The following is a 22,536-nucleotide window of genomic DNA, read 5'->3' on the forward strand; positions in this document are numbered from 1 at the left end:
TATTAAAAAGCAGAGACATTACCTTGCCAACAAGGTCTGTCTAGTCAAAGGTATGGTTCTTCCAGTAGTCATGTATGAATGTGAGAGTTGGACCTTAAAGAAGGCTGAGTGCTGAAGCATTGATGCTTTTGAGCTGTGGTGTTGGAGAAGACTCTTTTTTTTTTTTTTTTTTTTGGAGAAGACTCTTGACAGTCCCTTGGACTTCAAAGAGATCCAACCAGTCCATCCTAAAGGAGATCAGTCCTGAATATTCATTAGAAGAACTGATGCTGAAGCTGAAGCTCTAATACTTTGGCCACTTGATGTGAAGAGCTGACTCGTTGGAAAAGACCCTGATTCTTGGAAAGACTGAAGGCAGGAGGAGAAGGAGACGACAGAGGACAAGATGGCTGGATGGCATCACTGACTCAATGGACATGAGTTTGAGGAAACTCCGGGAGTTGGTGATAGACAGGGAGGCCTGGTGTGCTGCAGTCCATGGGATTGCAAAGAGTCGGACACAACTGAGTGACTGAACAACGACACAGAAGCAGGAGGGAAATTTGGGGGCTGACGTAAGTATTCACCATGATTGTGGTAGACGCTACATGGCTCTATACATTTGTCAGAGCCCATCAAATTATACACTTAAAACTGAAGATTTTTTCTTTCTTTTAAAAAAGTATTTATTTCTGGCTTCATCAGGTGTTAGTTGTCCCATGGCATACGGGATCTTAGTTCCCTGACCAGGGATCGAACCTGTGTCCCCTGCATGGCAAGGCAGATTCTTAACCACTGGACCACCAGGGAGGATCCCAAAGTGGAGAATTTTATTGTTTAAGTTCAACTTCAAAACAGCTATTTAAAAAAAAAAAAATCTAAAGAAATAGGGGAAAGGATACTGTATACAAGTCAACATAAAACCAGTATGGCAGTATTAATATCTGACAAGATAGACCTTTTTAAACAATTCAATGGCAGTGAAACAAGAAAAAATAAGTCAGGACATGTAGCCCACATTAATCGTTGTGTCTCAGTGTGGCATTTATAACTGCTAGCATTTGAAGAACAGAAGCCAGAGCCAGTTCTCACCAGAAAATGGAATGATGTTTGAGAAACAGTTCTTTTCATAGATGGGCATATGAGAAGAATTGTTGTACTGAGAAATAGAGGTTAATTCAATCAGAACAGATTCCATGAAGCATTTGGGGGCATGGAAAGAATATTAAAAAAAAAAAAATACAACAGTTTTGACTTTTGTTCTAGCAATTTTTCTCCTCTCCATGAGACAATGAGTCTTTTCATTTAGCTTTACCAAGAGGGTGGAGGAGAGAGAGAGGAGATTGTTCTGACGGTCTTAGCTATAACTTCTTCTAAGCATCACTGTTCCAAGTCAATTGACATGCGCCTAGGATCTCACGGGAGCCAACACTACATGCCAGGGGCCTTGAGAGGAGAGGCCTGGCTCTGTCTCAACACGCCTTGTGACCTCAGTTAGGTGATTTAACTTTCTGGGCTTTAACTAGTCAGCTATAAAATGAGAGGCGTGACCTGGAAGCCATGTTTCCCAGCCTAAACCAGATCACAGGCCGGGATGACGCTGCTCTCCTGAGGAAGCCTGGGCCTGACACCCTCCCAGGCCGTAAACCCTGCCCCTGGATGAGAAAGGGGCTAAGGCTCTAGTATTTTCCAAGCGCCTACTGCGGGCCAGGCAGTGAGCAGGCCACTTTGTGTAATATTATCTCATCTGGTCCCACAACCGTTCTGTGAGGTGGACTAGTTCCCAATTCCTTGGGTGGGACACCAAGAGCTACAGATGGAAAGATGTTCCCCCAGCGCCTCAGAGCTAGTTAAGTGACAAAGCCCAGATTCTACCCCCGCCATCTCTCAGGCAGCCAGCCTACTTGCTAAAAAAAGAGATTTTGAGTCCCCTTCTCTGTGCCGAAAGTTCTTAGACATCAGATACAATAGTTTTGTCCCTCGCAAGCCACTGCTCCACTGGCACACCTCGGGTCCACACTAACTGCTGTGTCCACCAGAAATCTGTCACACAGGACGGCCCCAAAGGCCTTCCTGCCAGCCCCCACCTTAGACCAGAACCCCCAGCTCCCGCAAGGCCAGCAAGTGGAGCCCAGCTTCTGCTGGGAAGGACTCAAGGTCATGGTGCTCAGGACGCTCTCAGTACCCGACGCTGAGATGTTGACCTGATGTTGACTGTGATTTTCACCCCATGGTCTAGGCCTGCTTGCCAGCCCGGCCTTTCCAGGCACAGACTCGAGTCCTTTCATGGAAGGGTAACTCCACGGTCAAGGGTGACAGGAGACTTGGCCTCAGCTCCAGTGTCTTCCTCGAGCCTCTGTCACATCCACGGGTGGACGCTTTCTCGCGTCTGCCAGCTCCCCGCTCCAGACCTCCCAGCAGGTCCTGCCACTGCAGCAATGCTCGAGGTTCTCGATTTCTCACCCAGACTCCTCCAGAAGCTTTGGAACTGCTCTTACCGCCTGGGGTCCTGCCCCTTCCCTGCTCAGCTTCCAACTGCGGCCTGCTTACCATCGTCCACGCTTAAGGCCCACCGGCCACCCTCCAACCCCACACGCACCCCAGCCCCTTGACCGCTGCCAGAGGAACTCAGATTCTTGTGCTAGCTGGGTGCCTTCACTCAGGCTGGTCCCTTGGCCCAGTCTACATTCATCAGAACTGCCTTGGAGGACCTCCCTGGCAGCCCAGTGTTTAGGGCTCCATGCTTTCCCCTGCCAGGGTCCTGGGTTCGGTCCCTGGTAGGGGAACTAAGATCCCACAAGTTATGCGGTGCAGCTAAAAAAAAAAAAAACGCAACAAAACCGCATTCATTCCTCAAGTTTCAGCTCAGATGTTCAGCCACTCTCCAGAATGTTCTCTGATTTTCCCAGTGAGGATTGATGTTCCTACACCCTCTTAGCAGTGAGTTGGCTGTCCGCTCTGGCCCTGGGTTTCTTTGTCTTGCTTCCGTATCTGCCTCCCTGACTAGACTCTGAGCAGTTCCATGAAACCACACCTTGTCATCTCTGTATCCCCGGTGCTGAATTTTGTAAATGAACTTTTAGAAAATAGGTAAATGCTGAATAAACACATTTACTGATCAGCAAAAGATCAATAAATGTTGAATCAAATTGGCCCTAGTTGAATCAAATTGGCCTTTGACAAGGCCAAGCAGGTCTTCATCTATGTACGATGTTTGCCAGGATGGGGGTGACCCCAAAGGCTCTGCCTTGTGATGGGAGGAAACTCTCCCCCAGATTTCTTGTCCGTGTTGAGCACATAATTGTTAAATGGTATCGATGAAATATCAAATATCTAGTTGTAATAATTAAAGTATCCATTTCATCATACATGCATATTCAAAACATTTCAAATTGCAAAATACAGATTCGTTTAGCAATAATGCTGTATTCATTAAAAATGTTTCATAGAAAAAGTGTTTTTCATAAAACAGTGTTTTTTCCTCACTTCATAAAACAGTTTTCAAATGCTTGCCTTTCCAACATCAGTATTTCATCAAACTAAAGATGTTTTTCGAGTCTTCTGCCACCCTCACTTCTGTTTAAGTTGTGTGAGATACAGTACTTTCTGAATCCATATGTGATGTTGTCACTGGAAAGTTTATCTCAGGCCACCAGTCCCCACTTACGTAACATGAGGACAGTTGGGTTTTTTCATGTCCTGGAAACATAAATTCACCGTCTCTGCAACCTATTCATTGCGTTGCTCTTAAGGTATTGTATCCAGTGTCATCCAACACTTATAATTGTGAAATTGTGTCCAGAAGAATAATGACTAAATTTGAATTGATTTTTCTTTTACTGTTTTGGTCAGTTGACTTCTACGTGCATTATCCAAAATTAGTACATTGATTGAGGACAGTTCAAGCCAACGTTCCATCCCAAATATGTTCAATGTATTTGACAGAGCTCCCCCTACTTTGAGAGCTCTGCAAGGACTCAAATATAGAGCAAATTCCTCTTTTCCAAGGAAGCATTTTCTGGGGGAAAATATCCTCACCTCATATTTTGGTATACAGGGCATTCTTACCATATCTTTTCTCCCTTCCAGACAAGCAAGCACCACATTCTACCATGTGATGTCTCTCATGCCTTCTCCCCTTTCCATCCATACCAAGGTCACAGCCTTAGACCTGGCCCTTACTCTCACTGGAGAGACTACAAAGGTCTTGCCAGACATTGCTAGTTGTCCTCCAATATTTCCCCTCCTTCTTTAGTAACAGAATCTCCCTTATTCACTTGACATGTGTGGGAATTAAGACCAAATGCTCAGCCTTCCCTTCTTCCCTACATGGGTCGGGGGGATAGAAGTCAACGTTGTGTGTACAACTTCTGAGAAGTGTCCTTACAGGAGAGGAGCTGAGGGCCAATTGTGGAGTGCTACAAATGTTCTGCAGATTACTCAGTGCTGACTCATTAATGAAATTAATGATTACTCAATTAATGAAAAATAATCCAGCTATGTCCCTGATTAGTGCACTTTCTTATATGCGTGCTTCAGTAAAATGTTTACTTAAAAAACAGGTAATGCTAAGTTAGAATAGCAGTTACCTTTGGAGGAGGTGATAATTAATCGGGGGTACAAGGGGGGGCTTCTGGGGTACCGATCTGAGAAGTGGTCACATGAGAGTGTTCATTTTCAAAAGATCCACTGAACTGCTCCCTTATGGTTTTTTGGCATCGTTTTCTATGTGCTTTTGATTCTAAGTTTACTTGACAAATGTGTGCAGTACTACTCCTGCCCCCCTTGCTCCCAGATCACTCCATGGACATCCAGGGAGAGATGTGAGCTGCAGCAGAGATTTTGGAGGAAGTTTAATGGGTGTTCTCTCTTGAATGGGCTACTGTGCACACACTGGGAGGGATGTTAATAAGAATAAAGCTGTACTGGTGGTCCTGACCTGGAACTCCTTCTTAAGCCCTGGGATGTGCAAAATAATGTCCCTCCAAAGATGTCCATGTCCTAATCCCCAGAATTTGTGGATATGTTACATTACACAGCAAAGGGGAATTACGGTTCCTAATCAGCTGACTTTAAAAATGGGGAGCTACTGTATATCAACTATATCTCAATTTTTAAAATAGAAGAAAAAAAAAAAAAAAAAAAACCAGGGCAAGTATCCTGAATTATCCAGGTGAGCGCAATGCAGTCGTCAAGGTCCTCAAAAACCTAAGAGGGAAGCAGCATGAGGAGTACTCAGCCTGACACTGCTGGCTTTGCAGATGGCAAGAGGCAGTAAGCCAAGCAAAGAGGAGGGAGTCTAGAAGCTGGAAAAAGCAAGGAAATGCATTCTTCCCTAAAGCCTCCCGAAGGAACGATAACACCCAGTAAGAACTATTTCAGACTCGTGACTTCCAGAAACAGAGGATGAGACTTTTTAAAATTGAAATATAGTTAGTTTACCATGTTGTGTTAGTTTCAAGTGCATAGCAGTGATTCAGTTATACATACATGTATATTTACACACACATACATACATATGTATACATATTCTCTTTCAGATTTTTCCATTATATGTTCTTATGAAATATTGAGTATTGATCCCTGTGCTATACAGTAGATCCTTGGCATTCACCTAGCTTATATTTAGTAGTGTGTGCGTTATTCCTAATTTACCTCTCCCACTCACCCACTATCCCCTTTGGTAACCATAAGTTTATTTCCTGTCTCTGAACCTATTTCTGTTTTGTATCATTCATATCATGTTTTGAGATTCCACATATAAGTGATGTCATATGATATTTGTCCTCTGTCTGACTTCACTTAGTATGATAATCCCTAGGTCCATCCATGATGCTGAAATTGGCATTATTTCATTCTTTTTTATAGCTGAGTAATTCAGCTAGATATACTACATCTTCTTTATCCATTCACCTGTCAGTGGACATATAGGTTGCATAAACTTGTTTTATGTCTCTGAGTCTGTGGAAAGTTACTACAGCATCAATGGAAAACTAATACAGACATTGTCTAGGGAATCTCAGAAAGGTGGTGATATTCTCAGAGGAGATCTTGGGGAATGGGGGCATTCTTTCTGTTTCACTGAAATGGAGAAGGAGAGGGATTAGAAAAATCAGAAGACACTGTTGATGGAGAAAAGGAGACCATTCTGAGGGGCCGGTGTTAAGGTTTGTCACAGAAAGGCAGAAACTGAAAGTAGTAACTTGAGAATTGCGTTTGAAGAAACCCAGGGCTCGCAAAAGATTTGACCCTTAGCCTTGACCCCGGTGGTCCTGAGCGTCTCATCTTTTAGACAAGTGAAAACAAACTCACCTAACTGGGAAGGTGCCGGGATGAGCCCTAAACAGAAATGAGATAAAATCCTTTGATCGACATCATTTTCTCTAATAGTAACTGTTTATTAGAATAATGCCCCCAAAGATGTCTATGACCTAATCATCCCAGAATCTGTGAATATGTTTTTGCCTTTTGTGGCAAAAGGGATTTTGTAGATGTGATTAAACTAAGGATATCGAGATGGAGAAAGTAGCCTGGATTATCCAAGTCGGCCCCAAGTAAGCACAAGGGTCTTTATAAGAGAGAGAAGTGGGGATGGAGAGGAGGGGGGGAGAAGGGGGAAGGAAGGGGAGAACTGGAAGCTGCTATGCTTCGAAGATGGAACAAAAGTCCAGGAGCCAAGAAACACAGGCAGCTTTCAGAAGCCAGAAAAGGCAAGAGAACAGATTTCCCCCGGAGCCTCCAGAGGGAACACAGCCTTGCCGACACCTTGATGTTAGCCCAGTGAGACCCATTTCAGACTTCTGACCTGCAGAACTGAAGGACAATAAATCTGTGCTGCTTTAAGCACTAAGTTTGTAGTAATATGTTACAGCAGCAATAAGAAACTGGTACAGTAACCTAAAATAGCAGTGGGGTATTCCAGTGGGGAGTGAGCCACAGCCCCCAGTGGTAAAGTTTTCTCTGAAAAGACTCTTAAACGAACCTTTGAAAAATGTTAGCTAGTTCACCTACTCAACCACTGCTTTTCCATGCAGATAGTTTGGTATAAATCTTATTTTCAATCAGTTCACTCTGAGCATTATCACATACTACCCACTGGCAGATTAATTCACAGTTAATTAACTCATTTAACTGTTATGACAACACTATGACACAGATGGCATCATCCCATTTGATGGATGACATAACTGAGGCTCAGATAACAATAATCATAGGTAATTAATATTGAGCACTGACTCTGAGCTAGGTATTACACTAAGCATTTTTATCTGCATTAACTAATTTAATTCTCCCAACAGTCCTGTTCCCATTTACAGATGAGGAAACTGAGGCAGGAAGTCTCAGTAACTCTTCACAATCCCTGCAAGTAATGAGTGGCAGGTCTGAGACTGGAACCTCAGTCTCTCAGGCGCCAAGATCAAGGTCACACCCCACAACCTCTCATCACTGTCTGCATCATTACCGCCAACAACCAAGACCTCTGGGATGGAGCGCAGACCTGCCCTTCTCTCTCTCCGAGTCCCCTTCAGGGTCCTGCCGGGTAAGGCAGCAGTGGCTGTCTGCCGAGCCACATGGCAGGTTCAAAGATGACCTCATGGCTGGAGCTCCAAGTGGCAACCGGTCCTTTGGAAGGGCCTCCCTGGCCCTGTTTACTAGCAACAGCGAAGATAGCCTCCACTCTCTCATTGGCACTTCCGCACCCTCTTTTTCTGACCCTCCTGACTTATTCCCACGTGTTACAAACAGAGGAGTCCTCCAGAGTTTCCCTAAAAACAGGGAGTCCTAGGAAAGGACTCTCTCAAATGCACATGCTAAAAACCTAAAAACCAGAGGCCGCTAGTCCCGTCCCAGCGAAAGCATCAGAGACTCCTGTGCCCTCGGCTGCTCTCAAACAGCGGCTCAGCCCTGAGCCCCAGCGTGTCCCCCTCACTGCCCACCCAGCCTCACGCCCAGAGCCCCTGCAGGCCAGCGTTGACCCTCCTGGTGCTCCCTCACCACCTGTCTCTGCCCCTCCTTCATTCCCGCCCCTCCTCACTCCTTGCCTTCTCTTAGGCCCCCACCAGAGCTGATTCTAGGAAAAATGGGGGATTTCTTTCTAGAACCTTCAATGATCCTCTTCTTCCTTCTCTATCTTTCAAGAAGCAATCTTTGGGGTTTCCCTGGTGGCTCAGTGGTAATGAATCTGCCTGCCGATGCAGGCAGCACAGGCACGGGTTCGATCCCTGATCTGGGAAGATCCCACATGTCATGGAGCAAGGAAGCCCATGGGCCACAACTACTGAGCCTGAGCCCCAGAGCCAGGGAGCTGCAGCTACTGAAGCCTGAATGCCTAGAGTCCACGCTCCACAACAAGAGAAGCCAACAGTGAGAAGTTCGTGCACCACAGCTAGAGTAGGCCCTGCTCTCCCCAACTAGAAAAAAGCCCTTACAGCAACAAAGACCCAGCACAGCCCCAAATAAATAAATTTTAAAAAGAAGAAGAAGCAATGTTTGGTTCCCTCTTCTTTAAGTCTTCAGCCTCATTTCAACTACCTCTTGTTGAACAGAGATATGTGGTGACGGTGGAGCTCAGAGCATGGCAGCCATCTGAGGGGATCTCCGAGGTGGGCTCTGCACCTCTGGTCAGTGAGCTCCAGCCTCAGTGCCTCCAGGGGCACTGGATTCTAGAGCCAGGGACCCTGGATTCTTAGAGAAGAGCGGCCTGCCTGAATTCTATTGGCAGCAAAAAAAAAAAAAAGGCAGGGGCAGATGGGGAAACAGAGGTGAAGAACCACAGATATCTATCTGCAGTCTCAACAGGGAATTCCAAGGGATTGAGCTTCCGGGTTTGAAAGGAAACTTTCCAGACCATAAACCCATCTTGGAACAGCAATATGATTTTCTGAGGCTGTCCAGTTGGAAGCAGGCAGGGAGAACTGTGCAGGCGTGCTCCTGAGTACAAAATTGCAGTTAAATACATGCGGATCATCTGCCAGCCTCAGGTATCCACTCAGAGCCTAGCTTCCTCAGTTGGAGAGGAGGTGACTGTGTTCCTAGAAAAAAATTCCTTGCTCTTCTGGAGAGTCAGGTCATGGAACTAGTCTTAAGATGCCTGGAACGGTTGTAAGCACTTGAATTTAATCCTCACTGCCCTGTAGGTATGATCATCCCATTAGACAGATGAAGAAAGTGAGGCACAGAGTAGTTGGGTAACTCCAAGGTTACCAACCTGTAAGCTCCGCTCACAGCCAGGGTCTGAACCTCAGCAGGCCAACCCAGAGTCTCTGGTCTTGACCATGCCCCCCCACGCCCACCCCCCTGCAGCCTTTTGCTGGTCTCTTGGCTGCCCCGCTGCTGGAAGCCAATTAAATGCACTTGGTGCAGACACGGCCCAGCTCCCTGATTTATGACTATGTGGAACTCGGTCATTTCGGGTTTGCTCAGGGCCAGGAGTGTATTCCCGAGGGGTTATCTTCCTGTGAGTCCAGTCCCGGAGACCTTAACGAGAGGGGTGGGGGTGTTCCCTCATTTTTTCTCTCCTCTCTCCATACTATCCTGGGGGTTTCTAGCAATGACCACAAATGCCCTCACCTTTCTTTCCTTTCTCCACCACGTAAGGAAGCTGGAGCTTTAGCTCCATAGAAAACCAAGAACAAAATGCTGATGACACAGGCATGAAAAGACCAAGCCCGCCGAGGTGGGGAGTCGGAATCGATCCGCTCGCCAGCCGAACGGGAATCGCCGCAGATCCGCGCTCCTTAAGTCTGCCTTTTCCGGGGTTCGGCGGAGCCCGGGTCCGGGCGTCCCGGCGGCGAGGCACAGCGCCCCCACGGGACCCCACGGGGTGGCTACCGCGCTGTGCGCCCGGCGGCGCGGGGAGCGCGCGCGGAGCTCGCCCGGCCGCGGCGGCCCGACTGCCCCCAGCCTGGGGTCCCGCAGTGCCGCCGTCGCTCTCGGGCTCTGCCTGCCCGGAGGGGTCGGGAGCCACGAGCCTGGGGCTAGAGGTGGTGGTCTGGGGGCGCCGAGCGGCGGAGGCCGGGGCGCCAGCCTGGGGGCAGCGCCCGCGTGCGTGGGTGCCTAAGCCCTGCCTATCTGTCCGTCTGTCGGTCGGTAGGGGTCGGTCGGTCGTCCGCGCCTCGGGGCCGCGGGGCGAGGCAGGGGCCCCGGGGAGAGCGCGCCCCGCTCACCTGCAGCCGCCGCTGCAGCCGCCGCTGCCGCCGCCGCCGCCGCCGGCGCCTAGGAAGCGAGACAGGGGCGCAGCCGCCCGGGTCTTCCTCGCTGGCCTTGTCGCCGCTCCGAGAGCCACGGCTCTCCTCGGGGAGACCGCTCGTGGGAGCCGGGGAAGAAGCCCGAGGCGCTGCCGCTGTCTCCTCCTTGGCCGCTTCCTCCAAGTCCCATCCCAGAGCGCTCCCTTCGCTCGCTGGCTGCCGGGACGGCTCGGGGCCAGCGCGGGCGGGCGGGGGAGGCGGCGCCGCCGAGGGTGGGAAGAGGGCCGGCGGGAGGAGGGGTGTCCTCTTTGGGGACGGGGCGGGCGCGGAGAGGGAGCGGCGCGAGGACCGCCCCACTCCGAAGGCAGCCCCGGGAACCGGGCGCCCTGGCCGCGCGTCCTGCCTGCTGCCACCTCGCTCTGCGCGAGCCCAGGGGAGGATCTGACTCCCGGGGTCTGGAGCCGCGGGCTCGGGAACAACTAGGAGCTTTGGGGGCTTGGCTGGGGGGGGGGGGGGGGCGGGGGGCGGGGGGGGGGCGTGGGGGCTGGGGCGGTGCGATGGAGAGCATCTCCTGGAGGAAGGCAGACGTGATAGGGTCCCGTGTCCTGAACCGAGGGGCATGATCGGTCGTTCGTCGACGACGATGAAGTAGAAAGTGGCGAGAATTGGGGTAATTGGTGACAAGTGCCAGGAGCTGTCTTGGCAGTGCCCAGAGCACCGCTGCCAGTTCCTATTAAAAGAGCGTCCACTGGCAGGGACCAGGCCCCCGGGTTGGGGTGGGGGGGGAGTCAGGATGCCAGGAGGGAAGGGAAACAGGTTCCCACCCTGAAGGAGCAGAGAAGGTCTGATCTAGGCCAGACTTTTGAAATTATAGGCAAAGATGTTTGCAGTTTGGTAAAGTGAGGGGAACAGGACCTTCGAGGTCCCCCGGGGGATTTTGGAGGGATGCAGGAGACAGGGCTGGTCAGTGGCAGGGAAAGGGTCTGGCACCGCCAGTCTGCCAGCTCTCCCTGCTTCTGGCCAGCTCTCCCTGCTTCTGGCCAGCTGGGGTGAGTGGGGGTCTATACAACAAGCTAGTGTGTTAGTTGTCCCGACTCTTTTCGACCCCGTGGACTGGAGCCTGTCAGGCTCCTCTGTCCATGGAATTCTCCAGGCAAGCATACTGGAGTGGGTTGCCATTTCCTTCTCCAGGGGATCTTCCCAACCCAGGGATCGAACCTGGGTCTCCCGACTTGCAGGCAGTCTTTACTGTCTGAGCCACCAGGGAAGCCAACAGGCCAGGGCATCTTCTAATAATCACACCAAAATTATAACCCCAAACCATTAACCCAGCCACTCAGTTCAGGTTTTAACAAGCTATGGGGGAGAGGTAGTAGTATTAACAAGTTTCAAAACGTCTGGTGCTAGAGTCTGATCATTTAAGTACTCTTAGCTGCCTGACACCGAGCCATCACTCTTATTTGATGATTTGGTTTCTGGAATATGAATTAAAAAACAGGTACAAAAGCAATTCTTCAGGAAAGCTCCAGATGGGTAATTAAAATTCTAGCCATAAGGCAAGGGGTCAACATACTCAAGCCATCGAGGCAGCTCAGTGGTGTCATGAAGCCAAGAAAGAACACTGGATTTCTGTTCCCTTACCCTGTACCTTAGGCACACTGGGCACTCTTGCCTGCACTGATCAGAAATAGTTTCTTTGTATGTCTTTGGGAGGAGGTAGGTGGAGGTCGGAAAGCAGAGGAAAGCCTTCAGGAAATGTTTGGTCTCTGAAGTCTTGGATCCCACAAATGAAAATTCTTCCTGAGTCTGAGCCAGTGAAAATCCCTTAGGAGCTGGGGAAGTTGAGTTACAGTTTATGGAAACTTACAGTTTAAATGCGTTGCCTTATTCCAAGACACCAGTATGATCCAGTAACTTACCAGGGAAACAATAGCAATTCCGAAATCCTTCCAAATGTTAACGAATTGTAATTTAGTAAAAGACTTCAGTGATTCTGGTATATGCCAACTAAGATGGATGTTTTGCCCCAGGGAGTTCTATAAGAATTCCCCAGAAGTCTCTGTACAAAGTATGCGTAGGGCCAAGTCAAATAGGTCAGTGAGCTGTTCTACCTTGTGAAATGATCTTCAGGTCTGCCAGAAAAAAAAAAAAAAAAGGAGAAGCAAAAGTGAGTTCAGTATCCTGAAATATCGTCAGAATAAAACAATGGTGTTCGTTTCTCAGTTACCTTTGGGGGTGAATGCAATTTGACAATAATAAAGGCTGCTAGGCAAAGTCCAAACTTGCCTTTTCTCCCAGAGGCTCTACTACTGGCTTAGTGCAGAGAGCCTTATTCATAAAAAGTATGGGGCTATGATTCCAGGTCTTACCTGGGCACTCACACAAGCAGACAGGAACGGGGGTGTGTAGGATCTCTGGTCTCTTGAGTTAGTTAGAATCTGTAATTGTTGAAACGACTTACCCCTTGATAGCTATACTGGGTTCAACTCACTTCTCTGTCTCTGGCAGGGGGGTCTATTGTAGAGTAAGGATGGGGGTGGGAGGGCAGTCGTTTGACCCAGACCTCACGTTCATGAAGAGCCTCAAATACAAACTTTGCCCGTTTCATTTGTTCCTTGTAAACAGTAGAACTTTTTGTTTTACGTTGCATTAGAATCCTTCCTAGAGGGCAGATTAAAATAAGACTACCAAACAGAAGAGGACCAGCACATAAGCAAAACAAAGAGCAGACAGGTTGGCTCACAGAACTCGCAGCCTAAAATAAATCTTGTACTGATTTTTTTTTCCTTATTGATAATAGAAACATCGCTTTTGTTGACAAGATAGAGCCATACCAGGCAAGCTCTGCAGAACACGAAGAGGAACCTAGAACTGCGATGTCACCTCACTTGCCCTGTGTTTCTCTAGGAGACTGTTGATGGGTGTGTGTGCTCAGTCATGTCGAACTCTTCACGACCGCATGGACTGTAGCATGCCAGGCTCCTCTGTCCATGCAATCTTCCAGGCAAGAATGCTGGAGTGCTTTGCCAATCCCTCCTCCAATGGACGACGTTTTGTCAGAACCCTCCACTATGACACATCCGTCTTGAGTGGTCCTGCATGGCATGGCTCATAGCTTCACTGAGTTATGCAAGCCCCTTTGCCATGACAAAGCTGTGATCCACGAAGGGGCCTGATGTGTGAGTCCTGTGTAAACTGGTGGAGGTCGTCCCCATCCCACTCAAGTAGAAGGGCAGGACGTCTCACCTGGAGAGGAGCCTTCCCTCCTTTGGGCCACCTGCCGACTGGTCAGAGTAGGAGAGAAGGGAGAGAGCGGAGCACTGCAGACGCAGTGGCTGGGTTTCCACTCCAGCGTTGGGTGAGCCACTCTCACACCTGGCGGGGGGTGGTGGAGCGGGGGGGTGCCTTCCTTCCAGATGCCCCTCAACGTGGACAGCAGGTTCCATGTCAGAGGGTCCCCTTGAGGACAGGCTGGCTAATGGCACCATCACCCCAAGTGAAATGATTTCTAAATAAACATATCCCACCTTGGAAAGTGGACTCCAATGAGTTGCTGTGACCTTGAACTTGGACCAGGGGCTCCAGAAGGCAGGGACCAGGCCCTCTTTAGCTTGTTTACCATCTTCCCTAGGCCATGCTGTGGAAGAGACTGGGCTGCTATGGCTTTAACCTGAAGTTTAGAGTAGTCTTTTGTGAAATTGGGCTGATAAGGCTGCTTATCAAAAATGAGATAGGAAGATGGACTATCTCTGGACTGGGGAGCCTTAAAACTTGGGCAAGATTGAGTGGAAATCTGACTTGTGTTCTTGGATACTGACAAGGCTGAAATGTTGCCCGTCTCCCTGGAGACTAGTTTCCACTTTTGAAGTGGAGGATGGACCTGCTGTGCGTGGAACCATCTCTCGGCAACACAGATTGCTGCCTCTTTCCTCCTGAAGCCCAGGAATTGGCACAAAGCAGTCTGCTATTAGAAGCCAATAGCCTCGTGTCTGTGACACTCAGCTAACTGCCTTCTCACCTTTTGCCATTGCTGAGTCTCTGTCTGCATTGGTTGCCTGGTGTTAAATCAGACTGCAGGAGACTTGGGCAATGAGGATGTGTATCTGTCCTATAAAATCCTCCAGCATGCTGGCAGAACTCAATAAACTCAAGAATAACAAAAATATCAGAAGTCAGAACTTTTCTACTTTCTGTCTTTCTGGAGAAAATAACTGGGACACAGTTATTACCGGCGTCCAACAGAAGGGGAAACACTACAGATGGTCCAGTGGAAAGAATAAGGAATAAGGCAGTGAACTCCTGAGAGCCACAATAAATCATATGATGGAGAAAAATAAGATGTAATGCAATAAAGTGAACAATATTTTGTTGGTAGAGCACACTCTGAAAAGAAGCAATGGAAATGTCTTGTCTCATTTAAAGCAAGAATTGACAAAGCAATTCCCAAGTACAGAAAGTGCCAGAACATTACTGGCTACATGAACACTATCTGTGAACAAAAAGATGTTGAAAAGAAGATGCAATAACCAAAGTGCAAAGGAACTGAAATTTTCTTTTAGTTAAAGCAAAAGTTCTAAGACAGCTCGGCATTCTGGCCAGGCCTAATGAGAGGGCACAGACCAACACTGCTTCACCACTAACTCCAGACTACCACGGAGCAGAGAATACGTTAGACAAATTTCTGAAAATCAGTCAGTGTACCACACCACATCAACAGAATAAAAGACCAAAACCACACGATCTCAGTAGATGCTGGGAAAGTGTTTGATAGAATTCAACACTCCTTCATGATAGAAACACCCAACAAACTAGAAGTATATGGAGACTTCTTCGATCTAGTAAAGAACATCTGCAAAAAATCCACAACTAACATACTGAAAACTTTTCCTCTGGGATAGGAACAAGACAAAGACATGCTGTCTCACCACTTCTGTTCAGCACTAGACTAGATGTTCTAGCCAAGGCAAGAGAATGCAATAAAAGGTACCCAGCTTGGAAAGAAAAAAGTAAGACTATATTTGCAGAAGACATGATCTGGTAGGTGGTAGTGGTTTAGTCGCTCAGTTGTGTCCGACTCTTTTGTGACTTCATGCACTGTAGCCCACCAGGCTCTTCTGTCCATGGAATTCTCTAGGCAAGAATACTGGAGTGGGTTGCCATTTCCTCTCCAGGGGCTCTTCCCGACCCAGGAACTGAACCCGTGTCTCCTGCATTGGTGGGTGGATTCTTTACCAATAAGCCACCAGGGAAGCCCAATCTGGTAGGTAGAAATCCTAAAGAATCTACTAAAAAAGTATTAGAGCTAAGGAAGTAGTTCAGCAAGGCTGCAGGATACAAGATCAATAGACAAAAACCAATTATATTTCTATGCAATCTGAAAATGAAATTAAAACAATTCCATTGAAAATAGCATCAAAAAGAATAAGTCACTTAGAAAAGGATTTAACAAAAGAAGTACAAAACCTATACTCTGAAAATTACAAAATATTGTTGAAAGAAATTGAAAGGATATTAAACAAGTGGGAAGACATCCCATATTCATAGATTGAAAACTCTGGTATTGTTTAGATGGAATATTCCCTTAACTGACCTACAGAATCAACACAATCCTTATCAAAAATCCCAGCTGGCTTTCTTTACAGAAATTAATGAGCTGATGCCAAAGTTCATATGGAAATTCAAGGGACCCAGAGTCGCCAAAATAATCTTGAAAGAGAACAAAGCAGGAGCGTCCACGATCCCTAATTTCAAAACTCACTACAAAGCTGCAGTAATCAAAGGAACGCAGTACTTGCATAAAACAGACATAAAATCAACTGAACTAGAATTGAGAGTTTAAAAATAAGCCTTCACATTCACAGGTCATTGATTTTCAACAAAGGTGCCAAGACCATTTAATGGGGGAAAGAATTTCAACTGGTGCTGGAACAACTGGATAGACACACGGATAAGAATTAACTTGGACCCTGACCTCATACCACATACAAAAATTGATTCAAAATGGATCAAAGACATAATAGCTAAAGCTATTAACCTCTCAGAAGAAAACACTGAAGTAAATCCTCATGACCTTGTATTAGGCAATGCTTTCTTGGATATGACTTTGAAAGCACAATGACAAAAGGAAAATAGTTAAATTGGTGTTGATCAGAATTAAAAATTTTGTACCTCAATGGACACTGTCAAGAAAAGACTGGGGGAAATTTTTTGAAAAGAATGAAGGAAAATTTTTTGTTAATCATAGACTGATAAGAGACTTGTATATAGAATAGTAAAGGACTCTAAATTAAATTCAACAACTTACGTGAATAAATAGACAAGGTTTCTGAATAAACATTTCTACAAAGAAGATATTCAGATAACCAATAAGCAAGTGAAAAGATGCTTAACAATATTTGCCATCACAGAAATGCAAATCAAAACCACAAGAGACATCAAAAGAAAACCAATGACCCAATCAAAGAATGGGTGAAAGATCTAAATAGACATTTCTCCAAAGATGACATACGGATGGCCAAAAAGCACATGAAAAGATGCTCAACATCATTAATTACTAGAGAAATCCAAACCAAAACTACAATGAAGTGTCACCTCACACTGGTCAGAATGAAAACGAAAGCGAAAGCGAAATTCACTTAGTCATGTCCAACTCTTTGTGACCCCATAGAATAGTCCATGGAGTTCTCTCCAGGCCAGAATACTGGAGCAGGTAGCCATTCCCTTCTCCAGGGGATCGCAGGGATCGAACCCAGGTCTCCAGCATTGCAGGTGGATTCTGTACCAGCTGAGGCGCCAGGGAACCACTGGGTTGCCAGAGAAACCCCTAGATTTGTTTTCATCAGTCAGAATGGCCATCATCAAAAAATCCACAACCAATAAATGCTGAGAGGGTGTGGAGAAAAAAGAACACTCTTCCACTGTAGGTGGGAATGTAAATGGATACAGCCACTATGGAGAACAGTGTGGAGATTCCTTAAAAAACTAAAAATAGAACTACCATACAACCCAGCAATCCTGCTGCTGGGCATATACCCTGAAAAAAAGCATAATCCAAAAATACACATGCACCCCAATGTTCATTGAAGCACTATTTACCATAGCCAGGACATGGAAACAACCTAAAGGTCTATCAACAGATGAATGGATAAAAAAGGCATGGTGCATATATATAATGGAATATTCAGTTCAGTTCAGTTCAGTCGCTCAGTCGTGTCCGACTCTTTTCGACCCCATGAATTGCAGCACGCCAGGCCTCCCTGTCCATCACCAACTCCCGGAGTTCACTCAAACTCACATGCAAATATTACTTAGCCATAAAAAGGGATGAAATTGGGTCATTTGTAGTGATGTAGATGGACCTAGAGTCTGTCACACAGAATGAATTAAGTCAGAAAAGCAAATATTGTATATTAATGCATACATGTGAAATCTAAAAAAATGATGCAGATGAACCTATACAAGGTTCAGATGGTGATGATGATGCAGGTTCAGATGATGCAGATGAACCTATTCCTGCCGTACAGGAATAGAGGCATGGACACAGAGAACAAACATATGGATGCAGGACATGGACACAGAGAACAAACATATGGATGCAGGAGGGGAGGACAAATTGGGAGATTAGGACTGACATATATACCCTACCATGTGTAAAACAGCTAGTGGAAAGCCTCTACACAGCACAGGGAGCTCAAGTCAGTGCTCTGTGATGACCTAGGGGGTGGGAGGGGCGCTGAGGGAGGGGATACATGTATACACGTGTACACGATTCACCTTGCTGTACAGCAGAAACTAACACAACACTGCAAAGCAATTATACTCTAATTAAAAGAAAGAAACACAAAGGATTTCCCTAATGATCCAGTGGTGAAGACTCTGTGCTTCTACTGCAGGGGGCACAGGTTCAACTCCTGGCCTGGGAACTAAGATCTCAAATGCCACGCAGTGCAGTCAAAAAACAAAAGTGAAAAACCAAACTACAAGACATCACTTCACACCCATGAGGATGACTGTTATAAAAAAAAAAAGATGAGCAAAAACAAGTGTTGGCAAGGATGTGGACGAACTGGTACCCTAGTAACACTGCTGGTAAAAACATGAAATGGAGCAAGCACTGTGGGAAACAATTTGGCAGCTTCTCCAAAAATTAAGCATATAGTTACTGTAAGATCCAGCAATTCTACTCCTAGGTATGTAGGAGAGAGAAAGCATATGTCTATACAGAATCTTGTACACACATGTTCCTAGCAGCATTATTCATAATAGCCAAAAAGTGAGAACAGCCTTCATGTGCACCAACTGATGAATGGATAACTAAAATGGAACATTATTTGGCAATAAACAGGACTGAGATGCTGATATGTGCTACCACGATGGATACATCTAGAAAACAGCATAGCTAAGTGAGAGCTAGATCACCCAAAACTGCACGCTGTATGATTCCATGTCCAGAACAGGGAAAATCCATCAAAACAGAAAGTAAATTAGTGGTTGCCTTGAGGTGAGAAGTTTGGGGGAAGAAAGGGGAGTGATTCTTTATACATGAGAAGTTTCTCTGAAGGGTAATGGGAATGTTCTAAAGTTGATTGTAGCAATGGTTGCATGACTGGATAATATTAAGAAATCATTAAGTCGTGCAATTCTATGGCATGTGAACTGCATCTTAATAAAGTGTGGGTTTATGGGGAGATGGTAGGTTTTAATTCTGGGTCCTCACATAAACACGTTTTCATCTCTTTTTGAAACAGACTGCTCCTCTTCCATGTTTGCACACCCCTCTCGGAAAGCTCTCCCTCCTGGAAGCAGGTCTGTCGCACATGGGCAGGAAGGGCCTCTTGCCCCGTTCCTCAGCTCCTATTCCTGTGTTCTCACACACCGGTGCTGGAGTCTGGACTCCTTCTCTGATTACTGTTTTCCACCGCAGGGCTTGCCAGCTGGCGGGGACTTCTGGGCTAGTGTTTGTGGTCCCCGCCACAGGGAAACGCACAAGGCTTTCCTGATGGGATCTTGAGACTACTCTTGTAAAGGCCGAAAGACAAACATGCTCTATCACTCACAGGCCTTCAGGGGTTTTATTTAAATCTGAAGTGCCCAGGAAGTAGAACGTATCAGCTGGACTTGAGTTGCAAGTTGGCTGTTTGGAATTTTCCCTCATGTCCCCAAGTCCTCAGAGTTCCAGAGGGTCTCAGACTTGGTTATTCATTGTTCCAACAATACACTAATCTACTAGGAAAGAGAAAGGAGCAAGTTCAAGGGAGCCACACATCTAGTGATTTAATGTTTCATTCAGAGCCCTCCTGCATTAAATTTACACAAAAGAACTCGATCACAAGCATAGAGCTAAGAATGCCATTTCCCCTTTGAATGTGAACTGCAGCAGGGCGTCATCTATCCCCTCATCTCAGCTGTCCTTTAATCTTTCTTGAGAGATCAGTCCTTCTATTTCTGTGTTGCTGGGTTTTGCCCATCACCTCTACGACTTCTAGAGGTTGAGATGCCACCCCACTCCCAACCCACAGTAAACACACTGGTAGGGTCTGTGGAGAGACCTCTCTTTGTTCCCTCCTACTGTCTACAGGAATGAGGTCTTTTTATTCCCCCAGGGGTCTTTTCTGGAAAAAAGTAGTCTCTGTGGAGCTTGCTGCTGCTGCTGCTAAGTCGCTTCAGTCATGTCCGACCCTGTGCGACCCCATAGACGGCAGCCCACCAGGCTCCCCGGTCCCTGGGACTCTCCAGACAAGAACCCTGGAGTGGGTTGCCATTTCCTTCTCCAATGCATGAAAGTGAAAAGTCAAAGTGAAGTTGCTCAGTCGTGTCCGACTCTTAGTGACCCCATGGACTGCAGCCCACCAGGCTCCTCCATCCATGGGATTTTCCAGGTGGAGCTTGAGTCCCCCTGAATTGTTAAGAATTTGTCACAATCACCATGGGTGGGGTTACAGATGGTTTTACTTGCTCTCCTATGCTTATTCTATTCTTATTCTAGTGACTATGTTTGAGCTTCTTCTATCTGCCAAACAAATGCCAGGCGCTGGGGACAGAACACTAAGGAACATAGACACAGTTTCTAATCTACTGGGAGAGGACAGATGAGAAAGGTGACAGGAACCAGAATGTAAGGTGTGCCTTGACTGGGATGCTATGGTATGTTATGTATGAAAGTGAAAGTCCCTCAGTCGTGTCTGACTCTTTGCGACCCCATGGACTATACAGTCCATGGAATTCTCCAGGCCAGAATACTGGAGTGGGTAGCCTTTCCCTTCTCCAGGGGATCTTCCCAACCCAGGGATCGAACCCAGGTCTCCAACATTGCAGGCAATTCTTTACCAGCTGAGTCACCAGGGAAGCCCAAGAATACTGGAGTGGGTAGCTCACCCTTCTCCAGTGGGTCTTCCCAGCCCAGGAATTGAACCGGGGTCTCCTGCATTGCACACGATTTCTTTACCAACTGAGCTATCAGGGATGCCCATGTTATGCTATGGCAGAACAGAAAACGAATCCCTCCCAGACTAGAGGGTCACTGAAGGCTTCTAGAAGGCAGTGACATTCAAGATGAGACCCAAAGGATAAATTATTGGTTTTATTTTCTATTTTTTCTTGCAATATATTACTTATACAATTTTCTTTCCGCCTTGTGGGATCTTCCTTGAGCTGGGCCACTGCAGTGAAAGTGCTAAATCCTGACCACTGGACCACCAGGAAACTCCCTTATGTAATTTTATTTTTAAATGCACAAGTTTACTGATGTCAGAGTCAGGCCTGGATTCACTCCTAAGATGTTCAAGGAAGCTGGTTCTCAGGGACACAGATGATTTAGTGTATTAACCTCACAGGGCGGAGGAAAACCTAGAGTTTCGTGGGAGAGGGCTATATTCTCCCTCTGTTTGGCAAATGTGGAAACAGACCCTGTGAGAGAGGTTTTCTGGGGCAGGCAGGGAAGGAAAGAGAGTTGGGTCTCAAGGCCCCAGTTATTCCTCCAAGATACTGTAAACACATTACATCACTAATCTACTCACTTATGCTTGGAACGTTATTGCACACAGTCGTCTTGAAAGATAAATCAGTCCAGGAACTTCCCCGGTGGTCCAGTGGTTGAGAATTCACCTGCCAGTGCTCGCTTGGGCAGCACATAGACTAAAATTGGAACGATACAGAGATTAGCATGGCCCCTGTGCAAGGATGACATGCAAATTCATGATGCGTTCCATATTTTTAATAGATCACCAATGGGAATTTGCTGGCTCAGGAAACTCAAATGGGCTCTGTATCAACCTAGAGGGGCGGGATGGGGAGGGAGGTGGAAGGGAGGTTCAAAAGGGAGGGGGTATATGTATACCGATGACTGATTCATGTTGAGGTTTGATAGAAAACAACAAAATTCTGTAAAGCAATTATCCTTCAATAAAAAAAAAAAAGAATTCATCTGCCAATGCAGGGGACATGGGTTAGATCCCTGGTCCAGGTAGACTCCACATGCCGAGAAGCAACTAAGCCAGACACAGCTACTGAAGACTGTGCTCCTAGAACCTGTACTCTGCAACAAGAGGGGCCACGACAATGTGAGGCCAACTCACTGCAACTAGAGAAAGCCCATGCACAGCAACGAAGACGCAGCCAAAGAAGAAGTTAAAAAAAAGATAAACTAGTGCATTTTAAAGTGTGTCTAATGTTCTCAAAAGGAAATCGCTCACTTAAAACAATTAACTGCTCCCAAAGGCCCACCTCAGTTGATCTTTCTTCCTATCTGAACACTTTCCTTATGATAAGAATTAAAAGCTGATACTCACAGAACATGCTTAAGCCTGGTTAAATAGAAAATTGACAGCTTTGTGTAATACAAACCTCAAGTAAAAAAATCCACCCCAAGTTTACAAACTTTATATGGCTTTACATGACTTGCCTTCCTTCTTGTAATGTCTTCATTCCAGTTAGTAGCAATCAACCTTGTTAGTAAGAACCGAGAGGGTTAGTACAGAATTGAGATTCTTGATGTCTCAAAGATATGAAATAGATGCTTAGATGGACTCAACTGGACTCAACTGGCAACAAAATCCTGACTCTGCCACGTACTGTGGAAACTTGGGATCAGTTATTTTCCTTTAAAAGTCTGTTTCTCCATCTGTAAGATGAGGATAAACAGTAACTGTAAAGTGCTTAGCAGCATGGCTGGCACATAGAAAGGTTCAGGGAGTAGTCAATGTCATTCTGCCAGATGAGGTAGAAGCCACAGGTCTGGGGGCTGATTAGGGAGAAAGGGACAGGCAAAGAGGCCCTGTGATCTCAAGTTGGGGGTGACAGGAATGATGGGGAGACCACTAGCAGATACAGGGGTCAATATGAGCAGATTTGGGGGAAGAGGAAACAATGCTTC

At 46.6% G+C, this 22,536-nt stretch overlaps 1 protein-coding gene and 1 non-coding gene across 3 annotated transcripts in view; one reads left to right on the forward strand and one right to left on the reverse strand.

Moving 5' to 3' along the window:
* The window catches only part of MATN2 (matrilin 2), a 172,928-nt gene extending 162,574 nt beyond the window's left edge, over window positions 1–10,354 (reverse strand). Inside the window, exon 1 of one of the 2 annotated variants that reach the window (XM_005215629.3) lies at window positions 10,146–10,354. The gene's annotated coding sequence lies outside the window, so the exon portion shown is untranslated. 2 annotated transcript variants of the gene reach the window in all.
* Window positions 10,355–21,275: 10,921 nt separating this feature from the next.
* On the forward strand, window positions 21,276–21,379 carry LOC112449651 (U6 spliceosomal RNA). The gene has a single exon (XR_003038249.1). It is a non-coding gene; the product is annotated as a U6 spliceosomal RNA (small nuclear RNA).
* Window positions 21,380–22,536: the final 1,157 nt, after the last annotated feature.

Source organism: Bos taurus, chromosome 14 (assembly GCF_002263795.3).
Source record: "Bos taurus isolate L1 Dominette 01449 registration number 42190680 breed Hereford chromosome 14, ARS-UCD2.0, whole genome shotgun sequence".
Lineage (NCBI taxonomy): Eukaryota > Metazoa > Chordata > Mammalia > Artiodactyla > Bovidae > Bos > Bos taurus.